This window comes from Ursus americanus, unplaced genomic scaffold (genome assembly GCF_024610735.1).
Source record: "Ursus americanus isolate L20-20 unplaced genomic scaffold, mUrsAme1.1.p SCAF_173, whole genome shotgun sequence".
In the NCBI taxonomy this organism is placed as follows: Eukaryota; Metazoa; Chordata; class Mammalia; order Carnivora; family Ursidae; genus Ursus; species Ursus americanus.
This window is the reverse complement of record NW_028273755.1, coordinates 25,001-40,000: the sequence shown is the minus strand read 5'-3', so window position 1 is coordinate 40,000 and position 15,000 is coordinate 25,001.

Genomic DNA, 15,000 nt, shown 5'->3' with positions numbered 1-15,000 from the left:
GCGGGCCCTGGCAACCTCGCGGGGCTCGGGCCACAACCACCACGCCACCGTCACGACCGGCCCCCAGAACGCTCTCCCGCACGCGCAGCAACGCCAACCCCCCTGCACCCTGCTCGACCAGAGACCCTCCTCACGAGGGGCCGAGAGCACTTCGCCCGGGGACGACCACCCCCCCAAAGCCGTAGCGGCTGGGGAGGGGACAACACCCAACAGCGGCGAGGCCGGTTTCGGTCCCAAGAGGGCGGATCGGGGGCACGACGTGCCTTCAGCCATCTGGTCGAGGCGGGCACGGAGGGGGTGGGTCGGCGGTGACGGGGAGGGGGCGCAGAGCGGGCGAGGGCCGGGAGCGCGTGGGGGGAGTGGTTCGGGGGAAGGGCGCGCGCCAACGAAGACGCGAACCGGGCCACCGGGTAAACGTGCACGGGATCCCACCGCCACCAGCATGAGAGCGGTCCCGCGACGCCCGGGACGCCGGCCGGCCTCAGCACCCTTGGCGGGCCCCCCCCCCCCGCGAACCAGGCCCCACCACGGCTGGGACCCAAAAACCCCACGTGACCCCCGCCGCAGGGGCCCAGCAGAACCTCCGTCCATCCGTCTGGTCCATCCCGGAGTCACGACCCAGGGGAAGCAACCCCCAGGCGAGAGCGGCCCGACCCGTGCCCGCACGCCACCCCCGGCGGCAACTCGGGACGGGAGCGGGCGGGAGACAGCCGCTCGCACGGCACGGGGAAGCGGGACGCGCGGGGGCGCCCCACCCCTCGGGAGACACAGCACCGCGAGGGAGTGGCCGCACGCGCACTCGCACGCACGCGGGAGCCCCGCGCGCCGGACGCCGGCCAGGCCCAGCGGGATCCTCCCCCGACTCGGAGGGGGGAGGCGCAGGCCGCGGTAGGCAAAGAGCGGCGCTCGGCCCCGCCGCGGGGCCGGCAGACCCCTCACGGAGAGGGGGCTCTGCCCAACACGCAACGGTAGTCACCCCGCATCGGTGGCCACTACGCGCAGAGGAGGGGCGGCAGCTGGGGGGTTCCGGTACCCCAAGGCACCCTCTCGGATCGCTAGAGAAGGCTTTCTCACCGAGGGCGCATCGCCCCCACCCATTCGTCCCCCGACCGGGCCCCGCTAAACGGCTCTCCAAAGGCCGCCAAGGGCTCGGGGGGCGGGGGTAGGTCTGCGGCAAGGGGCAGGCACAGGGCAATCCTGAGCGCTCACGGCTGGGGCCCAACAAGGAGACCGTCCTTGCCCCGCCACGCACACCATGCTCGCGTCACCGCCCGGAAAGAGCTCCGTGCCTCCGGCGAGGCCACGAGAGGCGGAGACGGACGTGGCATGCTGGGGCGAAGAAACGGCACCCCTCGGCTGGCCAAGCGCCACAGCGCTGGCTCGGCCCGCCGCGATCGCTCACACACCCCGCCACGTCCAGGCCCCCCCAGCACGGCATGCGCCAGGGGGACGACGAGGCGCCCGCATCCCCATGGGGGGGGGGCAGGTGGTCCTCCCTTACCGACTCCACCACCCGCTCCTCGGACTACGCCACCAACAGCGGTGGCCCGAGGGGGTCGCTGGGAACAGGAAACGACGCCACCGCTCGCCCTCGGGCACCTGAGACAACCTGGAGCGCTCCAGGGGCACCACGGAGGGCCAGGCGCAACGCGCTCAGCACGCCCAGGCGGTGAGCAGCGCGGCGTCGGGACGGCCCTCCCCATGGCAGGGAGAGCCGCTCACCACACGAAGCCAAGAAAGGCAAGCGAGAGTGTCCGCTGCGTCAGAGGACCCCGGTCCCACGGACACCAGGAGGCCGAACGTGGGAGGGCGGGGTCGGGCCGGAGTCCACACACCCCCCCCCGCGCCCTCCCCGCACCGCCACAGCAGGCGGAGGAGGAGGAGGAGCGCGAAGGGCCCGCGGGCAGAACGAGAAGAGCGGTCCCATTCGCCATGAATGTCCGTCCCTCGTCTGACGCGGCTTAGGCCCGGCCCGGGAGAGCGCGAGATCACCACATCGATCGGCAGAATGTGCCCAGGGAGGTCCCGAGGGGGGGAAAGCCCGGCGAGGACAGCAACCAGAGGGACCTGCTTTCAGCCTCGCCAGCACCCCTCGACCCCAGGGCGAGAGCAGCCGGACAACCCAAGGAAGGAGGACGCCTGACACGTGGCACGGAGCCTTGCGGGACAAGGGTTGTCACGACCGCAGCCAGGTGCCCGCAGTGGGGAGCGCACGGGGTAAAGCACCCACGCCGCCTGCCCACACCGCCCTCGGGTGCTGGAGACCGGAGGCGGCACCACGGCCTGGACCATCTGGAGGCACCCGAGCCGGCGCACAGGCCCACGCGGACGGCTCAAGTAAGCGAGGGCACAGCCGGGCTTGGCACCATGGTCAAGCCCAGAGGTCCCCCCCGCCCCGCACACGCCCAGAGGTCCCCATCTCTAAGGCGACAGTCGCCAAAGCACAGCGTGTCAGCACCTACCTGGCAACAAAAAGTGCTCATTTCAGGTGACAAAATCACCACGCCGACTGCCGGGGCCTAGACACAAGTCACCGGGACCTCCTGGGACCGTAGCCAGGCCACCGGCCCCAAGCACCGTTCCATCAGCCCCGGCCCCTGGAGCCCCCAGGGCCATCTGGTCGACCCCGGGAGCGTGGCGGCAGCCGGGACCGACGGGGGACTCGCGGGAGGTGGGGCGGGGCGGGTAGGCCCTCCCCCAGTCCGCCTGTCGTCCCCACGTCAGGACTTAGAAAAATCACCAAAGTCCTGCGGAGGCACCTGTGGACGCCCTGCTCCCCGGCCCTCAGGACGGCCCCACGCCTGTCCCATGCCGGTCCCATGCCGGTCCCCGACTCCCAGTTGGGACTGGGGGGGGGGAGGGGGCGATACCACGGAGGCGTCCCCGACGGCCGGACCGCAATGGGAATCGCGGCCGGGCCCCTGGGGCGCCATATCCGTGCCTCCCCTCGCGACCCGATCCGGTCCGGTCCGTTCCGGTCCCCTCCGGTCCCCACCTCCGCAGCGGGCCTCGGAAAGCTTGGTAAGAAAATCGGGTCAGACGACCGGAACCCCACGCGTGCCCCGTGGCCGGGCCCGTCACGCCATCCACGGGCTTCCTCTCAAGGCTCGAGCGCGACACGGGAGAAAACCGCGCGACACGGAAGGCCCGACGACCGACCGGAGCCACCGGCCGGATGGCGTCCGGGCGCCGGACACACCCGCTCCCATTCCCCCACGGGCCGAGGAGGGGACACCGGTGGGTGCTGGTCGACCCGTCCAGGCGACCCCCACACCCTTCTCAGGGAGCGAGGCGGTGGCGGCGTCACACCCTCACAAGCCTGGAGGTTCAATCTCCCGCGAGCCGATCGCGCGCCGACACCCCAGAGAGAGCGGGACAATCACGCTAGTGTCACCGGCTTCCTGGAACTCCGGCTTGGGGACCGCAGCCAAATGCCATCCCTTACTGACATCGGCGACGCTCTGGCAGGGTGACGCTATATAAAAGCGGCCGCCAGGTGGCGCCCGACAACCGGCGCAAAGGACACCGAGACAGATCCAGATCGCGGGCCCGTGAAGGCGCACAGCCGGCCGCCCGGCCACCCGATCTTGTCCCGGCCCCACCTCGGAGGGGCGGGCAGAGGGTGTGGGGCGCGCGGACCCGGGGCGTCGGCCTCGGGAGCCCCCGACCAGCGCGGCACGGCTGCAGCACCCCAGGGCAGACCGGGAAAACGTGTCTGGGCCGCTCCAGCCGGAAAGGGAGCCGGCTGGCCACGGGACACGCGCGTACGCATGCGCTCACGCCCACGCACGCACGCCCACGCACGCACGCACGCCCCCGCCGGAAGCGGACGTGGGCGGAAAATTCCCCAAAGGGGCGCGCGTGGGTGGCTCAGTCGCTAAGCGTCTGCCTTCAGCTCGGGTCACGATCCCAGGGTCCTGGTTTCCAGCTCCCCGTCGGGCTCCCTGCTCACCGGGAAGCCTACTTCTCCCTCTCCCGCTCCCCCTGCTTGTGTTCCCTCTCTCGCTGTCTGTCTGTCTGCCTGTCTGCCTGCCTGCCTGTCTGTCTGTCTGTCTGCCTGTCTGCCTGCCTGCCTGTCTGTCTGTCTGTCTGCCTGTCTCTCTCTCTCTCTCTCTCTCTCTCTGTGAAATAAATAAATAAAATCTTAAAAAAATAAAATAAAATTCCCCGCAGACACCGGCAGGCCCCAGAGGCCCGGCCGGCATTACGCGGGCTTCCCACAGCGGCACACGGGCGGTGCCCTGGGCCTCTGGGAGGACTTAAGACAAATTTCGGGGGGCAGGCAGGGAACGGAAAACAGAGACCGTGTGAGTACTCCTAGAACAACAACGGTTGAACCATTTTTCTTCTATCATTTCAAGGGGAGGAAGTCTCTCTCAAGCATACGAAGAAAGCTCAGGAGGGCAGAAAGGGGGTGATTGACACACGCCCCCAGAAAGGTGCACACTGAATCCCTCTCTGCGTGTACCACGATGACATCCAAGGACAACAAACAGGCATGGGGGAACATCCGTGCAAAGGCAGGTGTGGCGATAAGAATATCGGTTTCCCCCGAAACCGCCTGGGTGGCTCAGTCGTTGAGCGTCTGCCTTCGGCTCAGGGCATGATCCGGGCGTTCTGGGATTGAGCCCCGCATCAGGCTCCTCCGATGGCAGCCTGCTTCTTCCTCTCCCACTCCCCCTGCTTGTGTTCCCTCCCTCTCTCACTGGCTGTCTCTCTCTCTCTGTCAAATAAATAAATCAACCAGTATTTAAATATATATATATATAATATTATATATTAATATATTTATATTTAACATTTTTATTAAATACATTTAATATGTTTAAATATATTATATATTTATTTTATTATATATTTATTATATTTTTATTTATATAATATATAAATAATATATTTATTATATATAAATATATATTATATATTTATTAAATATATTTAATATATTTAACATTATATATATATTATACACACACACACACACACACACACACACACACACACACACACACATATATCTCGGTTTCAGCATCTGTGACCATAACCCGGAAACACACGGTGGGGGGGGGCGGGGGGGGGAGGAGGAGGCGCGGAATGGGGAGGAAGGGAGTTAAAATAGCCATTCACTAAACAAATCCAGCTCCGGGACATCCGCGCATTCCAACACTAGGACACGGGGGGGGGGGGGGGGCGGGGGGGGGTAAGAGAGGAAGGGAGGGTGGGTGGTGCTTGAGAAGAGGTAAATAATTGATGATGAAATGTTCCATGATATTAAGGAGAAAAGAAAAACCAGGCGTAGCACTTCCTCTGGCGTGTAAAGGAAAAAAAGTTTGTTTGTTTTTTTTTTCTTCCTTTTTTCGTCTTTCAAGTACACGTATTTCAGGGCACCTGACTGGCTCTGTCGGAGGAGGACCGGGTGACTCTTGATCCGCAGGGGTCGTGAGTTCCAGCACCACGCTGGATGGGCATAGAGATTACTTAAAATTAGAAAGCTTTAAAAAACAAACACACAAACCACAGACGCGGAGCAGCATTAAGCATCCAAGACATACACCTGTCTTGGGGCGCCTGGGTGGTGCAGTCGGTTGGTTGGGCAGCTGCCTTTGGCTCGGGTCATAGCCCCAAGGTCCTGGAACAGAGCCCCCCATCACGCTCCCTGCTCAGTGGGGAGTCTGCTTCTCTCCCTCCCTCTGCCGATCCCCCTGCTTGTGCTCTCTCACTCACGCCCTCTTTCTCAAATAAATAAAAATCTTTATTATGGAAAGAAAAAAAAAAGATAAACACCTGTAAACAGGAAGTAGTCAGAGGAAAACATCCACAGTAGCAGAGGATGCGACATTAGAGGGCAGCAGAGCAGCATCCTAGCCAGGTGCTATGGCGCTTTACTGCTTTCTGTGCCCCGTAGGGACCTTTAAAAAAACCTCACCCTCCTATCCAGGGAGGAGAGGGCAGAAGCAACCTCCAGCAAGACTTCCTTTGATTAAAGGGAACTCTTATTACATTCACCTTCACCATTTGAACATGGGCTTTTAATGGTTTCCTTTCCAAGCCTTTCTCTTTGCCTTCTTCTTACCTGTGTGAATCCCTGATCCCACAGTCACAACATCCCCCCCCCCCCCGCCACCACCAGAACACACACACACACACACACACACACACACACACACACACACACGGATGAAAACTGTTCTCTGTACACCATACATCCTGAGCACTGCGAAAGTAAATGAGGAAACGCGGACAAGAGAGAAATCAAGCAAATACCGTAACTCTGAAGGCTGGACATCTACTGAGTTGAGAGAACTGACCAAACATCAGAAACTTGAAATGAAGGTTTTCCTTTAAAGTTGATTCTTCCTTAGTGGGCTAAACTACCTACGTTCTTTACCGGTATTTCCTCAACTCAAGAGTGCGGCGATCCAAAGGCGGTTTCGCGGTAAAAAGTTTGTGGGTGCCGTCTTGACATTTGCTTTGCAAGTACACATATTTCAGGGCACCAGGCTGGCTCGGTCAGTCGGAGGACCACGCGACTGCGACTCTTGATCTGCAGGGGTTGTGAGTTCCAGCACCACACTGGATGGGTGTGGAGATTACATAAACAAGCGGATGGGCAAAAGGAATTAAAATCGCTACGGTGATTTCAAACAAAACAAGTGAAAACAAAACAAAACTCGGAAATAAAGTCGCCCCTGGCTTAATGCTTATTTCTAGACGCGACGACAGAGACCTGTGAGGTTGCCAGACAAAGAGCTATCACGGAACAGATACCCAAACAGATACGCCCAAGCCCAACAGAGGTTTGACAAATGCTCAAAGGCCACTCGAAGGAGGAAAGATGGCCCACCTCCCCGTGACATCAGAGGACGGTAATCAGACATCCACAGACCAAGCACGCAGGCAGGCAGGCAGACAAAGGAACAAGAAAGCTGGGGCGCCCGGGTGGCTCAGTCGGTTAAGCGTCTGCCTTCGGCTCAGGTCATGATCGAAGGGTCCTGGGATCAAGCCCCCCCATCGGGGGCTCCCTGCTCACCAGGGAGTCTGCTTCTCTCTCTCTCTCTCTCTCTCTCTCTCTCTCTCTCTCTCTCTCTCTCTCACACACACACACACACACACACACACACCCTCCTCCCCGCTTGTCCCCCCCCGCCAAAAAATTGTTTAAATTAAAGAAAGAAGGAAAGCAAGCAAGCAAGCTTCGACCTAAACAGCCACACTTCACCCCTCACACAAATGTGAACTCAAAATGGATCACACACTGCCATGGGAAACATAAAACTGGAACACACCGGGGGGGGGGGGGGGGAGCTCTAAGAGAAAAATTGAGGAACTAGGGCCAGGCAAAGAGAGTTTAAGACTTGACACCAGAGGCATGATCCATGAAAAAGACACGGAGAGGTGGGAAGTCATCAAAATTAAAAACCTAGGCTCTGTGAAACACCCTCTCAAGAGGGCCAAGTGACAAAGGACACGCAGAGGCCTGGGGGATTGGGGGGGGGGGGGGGCTTGTGGCTCAGAGAGAAACAAAATGAGGAAACGCTCCCAGAGGTTGGATCAGGGTCACCAGGTGAACAGCGGTACAATCCGTTCAGATAGGAGGTCTGGCGCACGGCCAAGGCAAGGAAGAAGACCAAGATTTTAGGGTTAGGTCCCCTTGAATAGGTCGTGTCCACGAGGCTACCGAGTCAGAAAATCAGCTAGGCAGTTTTATCTCTAATTCCGAATGGACATGAAGTCTGGGGTTTATAAGCAGAAAGTCCATAAGCGATCACCCAGAGGCGATTAAACACAGAGAAACACCGTAGCAACAATAGACTCTGTAGGGCCCAGGGTCGAACTAGGGCCAGCGGGGTGGGGGTGGGGGTGGGGGTGGGGTGGGGGTGGGGGGGACACTTCACATTTTAACACCCAGCCTAAGGAGCCCATGCTGAAGAACACTGCCGCTGCAGAGGAGGACCGTCAGGAACGGTAGGAACGACAGGAGCAAGACACCGCCAGCTGTCAGGAACTACAGAGGGGATGAGAGATTCCCGAGGAACAAGGACCAATGAGCCACTTACCCAGACTGCCCTCAAGGAAACCAGAACATGTCACCCCTGAAAGGTGCCTCATCGGTACATGGCTTACTTTGAATTCAACTCACTGGAGACACAGCAGCTGCAGGAAGGATATTCCGACCCTTCTTTTCTTCGTGAGAGCAAGAGGTCGAACTCCCGTGTGAAAGGTACCTGCCCTGGAACCAGGAAGAAGACAGACATTCTTCATCACCAGAGACAAGGGGAGGGGACCGGGAGAATTAGGGTCTGAACAATCCACGTCAATAAACCCTCTTCGACCACCCCCTGTCTTCCCGGGGACGTCTCTCACCGCGGCCTACCGACCTGCCTGCCCCTTGCCCGAACCCCTTTGTCTTCTCCATTCTTCACAAGTTGGCTGATGCCTTGTCTTTACTCTCCTGCCCCGTCCATGTAAACACCCACTAACCGTCGTATGCCCTTCTCCCGTGAATCTCTTGTGTCGGTCGCCATCCTAGGCCCAGCCAGAGACCCCCAAGAGGGTAGAGGAGACTCTCTCCTTCCCCGCCCCTCCCCCCCCCCCCACCGCGGGGCCTAGACTGTCCGACTGGAATGTCGGTGTCGGACTTGATGAGGAGAGCGAAGGCAAGAGAAATGAAGCGACAATGAGGTCTCCTTACAACTTGCAGCCCGCCGATAAATCCCTGAGACATACAGGGTGTAACAGCCCTACAACTCTCTCAAGGATTTTTTTTTTTTTTTAACGTTTTACCGATGAGGATTTGCTGTAGTCAGTGTCACTTCACTCTCATAACCACAGACGCCCAGAATATGCTAACACCCCTCTATCAACCTGTGGCCCACTGACACACATCTAAAGGGCCTCATGACTCCCGCTTTGCTAAAACAGTAGGGACCGACCTTACCTTGACAAGAGCTAGCCCTGCAAGGTCTCGGAGACCTTGCTCTCAGTATACACAAATTCCTTAGAGACTTACCTTAGCCCTAACCCCCACTCACTAGAAACTGTATCACCAGTTAACGCCTCACAGTCCCAGTGCGGCTCTTTCCGCCCACAGATCCCGTCCCCATGCTATAATAAAAGCACCTGGTTGCACCAGAAACATCTCAAGAATTCTTTCTTGACCGCGTGCTTGGCAGCTCCACATCAGGTCTGCTTGTCTGTCTGTTCTTGTGTTTGTCCCTTCATGCGTGTGTGTGTGTGTGTGTGTGTGTGTGTGTGTGTACACGTGTGTACGTATCTGTCCGTCTGTCTAGTGGGGCTTTATTTATTTCTTTAGAGCGATTTGGGGTTCACTGCAAAACTGACTGGCGAATACGGACGGTACCCATATGCCACCTGCTCTGCCATCGCTCACTGCTCCCCGCCCCACCACCCAACATGCAGAGGCGCAGGTGTGCTCCCTCAGAGCTTCCCACTCCCCCATCTGTGCCAGAGCCGGTGTGTTGATTACAATGGATGAATCTACACTGAGGCATCATCATCACCCATTCAGAGTCCAGAGTTTACGCTAGGGTTCACTCTTGGTGTTGTCCATTCTATGGGTTTTGACAAAGGTATCTTACCATCATAGTAGCACACTCAGTAGTTCCACTGCCTTAAAAATCCTCTGTGTTCTGCCTGTTCATCACCCCCCCCACACCCCCAACCCCGCCAAAACCCCTGGCAGCCTACAGATCTTTTTTTTTTTTTCTTCCCTCCCTCCCTCCCTTCATCTTTCTTATTACTAGTGTGGATATCATTCGTTTATTATAAAAAAGAGACACGGAAATTATTTACGTAATGCAGGACTGCACAACTTCAGTGGACTGGGTAGTTTCACATGACGCCGTTTCAATAATGATTTATTTCAGGCTACATCTTTTCTGAGAATGTCACAATCCATGTCACCTACAACTACTTCGATGCCTCCATACTCTGGGAGAAGAAATTTCTCGCCAACTTGCATGCCAACTGGTTGAGTCTCTCCACCCTTTTCCTTTAGAGCCTCATCCAATAGCTACTCCTGTTGCTTGCAGTCCTTGTCCTGGAGATTTTTATGGGAGCACAATGCCTCCTTTGGTTACAATGTTGGCTGCACTCCTTTGACCTAAAACCTGGTCAAAGAGGGGGAGAAACCCTCTCTAAACGCCTGTCCGGCCATGACGCTGTCCGCTGCAGTTTGTACTCTGCTCTCCAGCCTACTGATTTCAGTTCTGTCTCCTCCACAATGTCACATTTAGTGGGAACCGTGAGTTATGTTCACCATCTCAGATTGGCTTCTCTCAGTCAGGAATACACATGTACGGTTCCCCCACCTGGCTCCCCACAGCTACCCATAGTTCCATAGCTCGCTCATTTCTTTCCAACGCCCCCGAAAAACATTCCATGGCCTGGATGTACCCCAGTCTACATATCCATTGACCTCCTGAGGGACTTCTTGGTTGCCTCCAAGGTCAGGCAGTTATGAATGAAGCTACCGTGAACGTCTGTGTGCAGGTTTCTGTGCAGACGTCAGTTTTCAACTCATTTGGGCCGTTGATAAATACCAAGGAGTGGGATTGCTGGGTCGTACGGTAAGAGTGTGTTTAGCTTGGAAAGGCATCGCCCATATTTGTGGCATTTTTTGGATGATAGCTGAGAGCAGGGCAGCACACTGAAGGAACAAGGTCATGAAGGAGGTAGAATTCAAAGATGCTGGAAAGGAAGATGTCACCAAGGCACGACCTTTACCTCCATCCTCGTAGGGTTTGTGGCTGACCCTGAGGATGACATTGACATGAGACAGATGACCAGGAAAAGGAGCATACAAATTTGTTTCCTACAAGTGTCACATGACAAAGCCCTCCTGAGGAAACGAAGATCCTGAGAAGGAGCAAACCCTAAATGCTTGTATATTGGGTTGAACAAGGAGAGGCGACTGTGGGAGGGTAACTCAACAATGTGGCGAGGCTATAGGAACGTTAAGGATTTAAAACAAAACAAAACAAACAAAAAAGCAAGATCTGTTTGTCCAGAATTCTCATTCTCATTCTGAACTTCCTGTCCTTGAAGATCAGAATGTTACTCACGGGGCACCTGGGTGGCTCAGTCTGTTAAGGTTAAGTGGCTGCCTTCAGCTGAAGTCAGATCTCTCAATCCCGGCATCCTGGGATTGAGCCCTGCCTTGGCCTCTTTGCTCAGCGGGGAGTCTGCCTCTCCCTCTCCCTCTGTCCTTCCCCCCCTACTCATGCGTGGGCTCTCGCTCACCCTCCCTCCCTCCCTCCCTCTCTCTCAAATAAATAAAATCTTTTTAAAAACTTTTAAAAAAAGAATGTCTCTCACTCCCCTTCTGGCATAGGGAAGACATCTTCCAGGGGGATGGGTGGGGGAAGCTTCTGGGGAGAAAAGGGGGAGAGTCAGGTACCCTCCTTGCACCTGCGGGGCGGGGGGGGGGGGGGTTGGGTTGGGTGTGTGTGTGTCTGCTGCTGCCGCCGCTGCTGCTTTGTAGAAGTGTCTACAGTTCAAAACAGTACTCTGGTTTCCTTTATATCTAAAGCTTATCTCGGGTTTGGGGTTTGGGTTTGGACAGGAGGAGGGAGGGCCACATTTTCTTCTGACAGAGTGGAGAAAGAGAAGAGGGGTGCGGGCTTGTGCATATTCTTTTCCATCTTGGGGTGAGCGGAGGATTCAGATTCAGCTCTTGCCAGATGAGATCTAATTTCTCCATAAACAATCAGGCAAAATATCAGGCAAACAGAGGGCGAGTAAGCGTTAGAAGACCATGGACAAGATGGGTTCCAAAGCAATGATTTCATCAGAGGAACGTGAATGCCAAAGATTTCCAGGGACCATGTTTATGGATGACTTGGTGTGTAGGTCATTTCAAATTTACAGTGCTACCATCCATCCGGTCACTTCAGCATACTGTCTCCAGCTCACACGAGCAGTGTAGTCGTGCAAATATAATATGGGGCTCATCCAGGGATGGGATTGTGCCAGAGAAAGGGAGACAGCAGCATGTAATTGAGCCTAAGGAGTGTCCAAGAGAGTGACTCTCTAAAGTACATCGAGGCAGAAGGAGACCGGCTGGATTTTTTGTTTGCTTGCTAGGTGTTTGTGGCAATGGGGTGGATGTGGGTGGGTGTTGTTTATTTTCTGGACAAGGTGAAGGGACCCTTCAAGTGGAAGTATTTGCACAAGGGGTCTTGCAGGATGGGAGGGTGCAGCTCAGTCCCTTTACCAAGAAAAAAGGAGAATCAGACCTTTTAAGAACTAGGCAAGGAGAGGAGTCTAGCTTTGGTTATTGCAGCACCCAGGCACCTCGGCAGAAACAACAGAAGGTTCCCAAAAGGAACCGAGTTGCAGGAATCAGCGTGAGCAGGCCCCATCACCCTCAGCTCTCAGCTCTCAGCCCTCAGCCCTCAGCCACCTCCCCACCGGGGCAGGAGGCGTCTATAATCCAGTCTGAGCTCCAGATCTGGGTCCCGCCCCCCCTCACCCCCACCCACCTACAGGGCTCCCCTGCCCTCTTCTCAGCCAGAGACACATATGGGAGGGTGGTCCCAGAACAAATCTCCCCACATCCACAGAAATCTTGCCAGCACTTTGACCACTTGGCCTTGAGACACCAACTCATCTGTACCCGTGCATGATTTTTTCCTTGGACCAGGGGCCTAGTTCACCACTTAGGACGAACAGCAAATCCCCGCTTCCCCCCCTCCCCACCCTCCCCGCAGCCTACGGTTCCCAATTCGACCGGACAACATCAGTTGGGGGGGCGGGGATGGGGGAGCAGCTGAAGGGAGGGTCAGGGTGATCCATTCTAATGGGCCTCATTCAATCGTATCATTCAAATGCAGAAAGCTTTCTGTTAAAGTCAGAGCCTGGGGCTTCTCTCCACTGAATGGCTTTCCCAAACTTCCCCAACCCTTAGGCTGCAGCTTGCAAACTTCTGGGAAGAAAGGGAGGGAGGGAGGGAGGGAGGGAGGGAGGGAGGGAGGGAGGGAGGGAGGAGGGTAAGGGGAAAAAGGGGAAAGAGGATGTCCGAAGAGTTCACCTCATCTGGGTGTCAGTCCTTCATTCCATTTCTATGAAACATGGACAGAGGCCTGCCTTCTGTCACTGCCTCAAGCTGAAGTAAGGTGCAGTAGAGGCTTTGGAATGGAAGGGTCTGATACAGTGCAGGTCGCAACTTTTGGTCCCTTGTGTTATTGGAGGGGGTCTCAGAGATAGTTCCTTATCTGAGAACTTGGATATTTTTCTACATGGTTTCATTGATTTTATCCCCAAGTATACTCTATGGAATAGTAACAGCATAGCATGACCCAACTGTCTCATTCTGTCTCAGATTGATCTGATCCGGCGGGCCTCGTGGGCCTCGGAGAGTACAGACCGGTAAATTAGCCTGAGCCCCTCCCCCCCAGGACGGGGGCGGGGGGGGGGGGGGCAAAGGTCGTGGTGGTTAAGGGCTTCTTGTAGCCAAGTAGCTTAGTGTTTGGTTTTACCTCTATGGGTTCTTTTTTTTTTTTTTTTTCCTTTACATATCTTTATTAAGTAATCTCTACACCCAACGTGGGGCTCGAAGTCACAACCCCGAGATCAAGAGTCGCATGTTCTACTGACTGAGCCAGCCAGGTGCCCCTATTTATATGGGTTCTTATTTCCAAACAGGAGTTAATAGAGGTGCCGCAAGCGGAGTTAACTATCACAGACTCGGCCTCATTCAGCAAGCAATCCGGTAGTTCATAAGAGGCATTTCTATGGAAACAAAAGGAAAACACTGGTTAATGGTTGGAACAAGGGATAAACCCAGTGTCTAAGTCCAGAGTACTACCGGTGAGAAGGTCTCTAGGATGTCAGGCTTGAAGCATCCTCAGATGGAGTGAGGGTGGGCAGGGGCAATCTGACGAATTTTTCTGGTGTGTAGTTCAAATGTCTCATTTTGAGTGGCCCATAGAGCAACAGGCACAAAGATTGTCTATGTACGAGCTATTGTTGCCATTTCCCTGAAATTTATTTCAAGTTGACCAGCTTTCACTTGCCACACTTCAGGAAAAAGGGCACTTTCAGTTCTTAATGATTGTAAGGTAAGAGAATGGGAGAATGTTGGAAACCTTAGTTTGAACAGTCATAGTCAGAGACTCAAGGAAACCCGAAGGATTCAGGATCCAGTCCAGGTTTATAGGCAAACAACATATGTTCAAAGATAATTCATCAGAACTAGCACCTAACACCTACAAAAGTGTGTTATTGAAATACAGTCTTTCTCCCTAAAGTCACCTTCATTCCTGTCAAAGATAGCCAAATGAAGATTAATTTGTTTGTAAAACAAGCCCAGTTTTTAACAAACATGGCCTAATCATCTACGTAAGCACAGCAAAAATAGCAATTGACCAAATCATATATAAGGTTCGTTCTTTCTTTCTTTCTTTCTTTCTTTCTTTCTTTCTTTCTTTTTCTTTCTTTCTTTCTTTCTTTCTTTCTTTCTTTCTTTCTTTCTTTCTTTCTTTCCTCTTTTAAATCTGCTTTGATGTAGCTTTTTATAAGGAATTTTAGATTGAACCTTTAACTGCCTTTTTAAAGCCAAGAGCCAAGCCAAGTATTTCCCATCGGATTTGTCTGCAAGACCTGTAGGTTGAGGTCGATTTCTCTCATCTTGAGGTCCTCCAAATTTCCTGAAGTTCCTGCATCTGTCAGGAGGTGGCATTCTTTACTCACCTGGTAAGACTGAGGAGAACACTGTAAGTAAGGTATCAGGCCAACATTTCCAAGGGGCTTTATTGGCTCCATAAAATCGATCTTTCTTAAAGCTGTCTCATCATATCTGAGTCTATGCTTTGTGTCTCTGAAAGATGACTTTCCAGGGGCACCTGGCTGGCTCAGTCGGTAGAGAGCACGACTCTCTCTCTCTCTCTCTCTCTCTCTCTCTCTCTCTTTTTCCCTTCATTTTTTTAAAGGTTTTATTTATTTGACAGAGAGAGACAGAGAGAGAGAGAGACAGTGAGA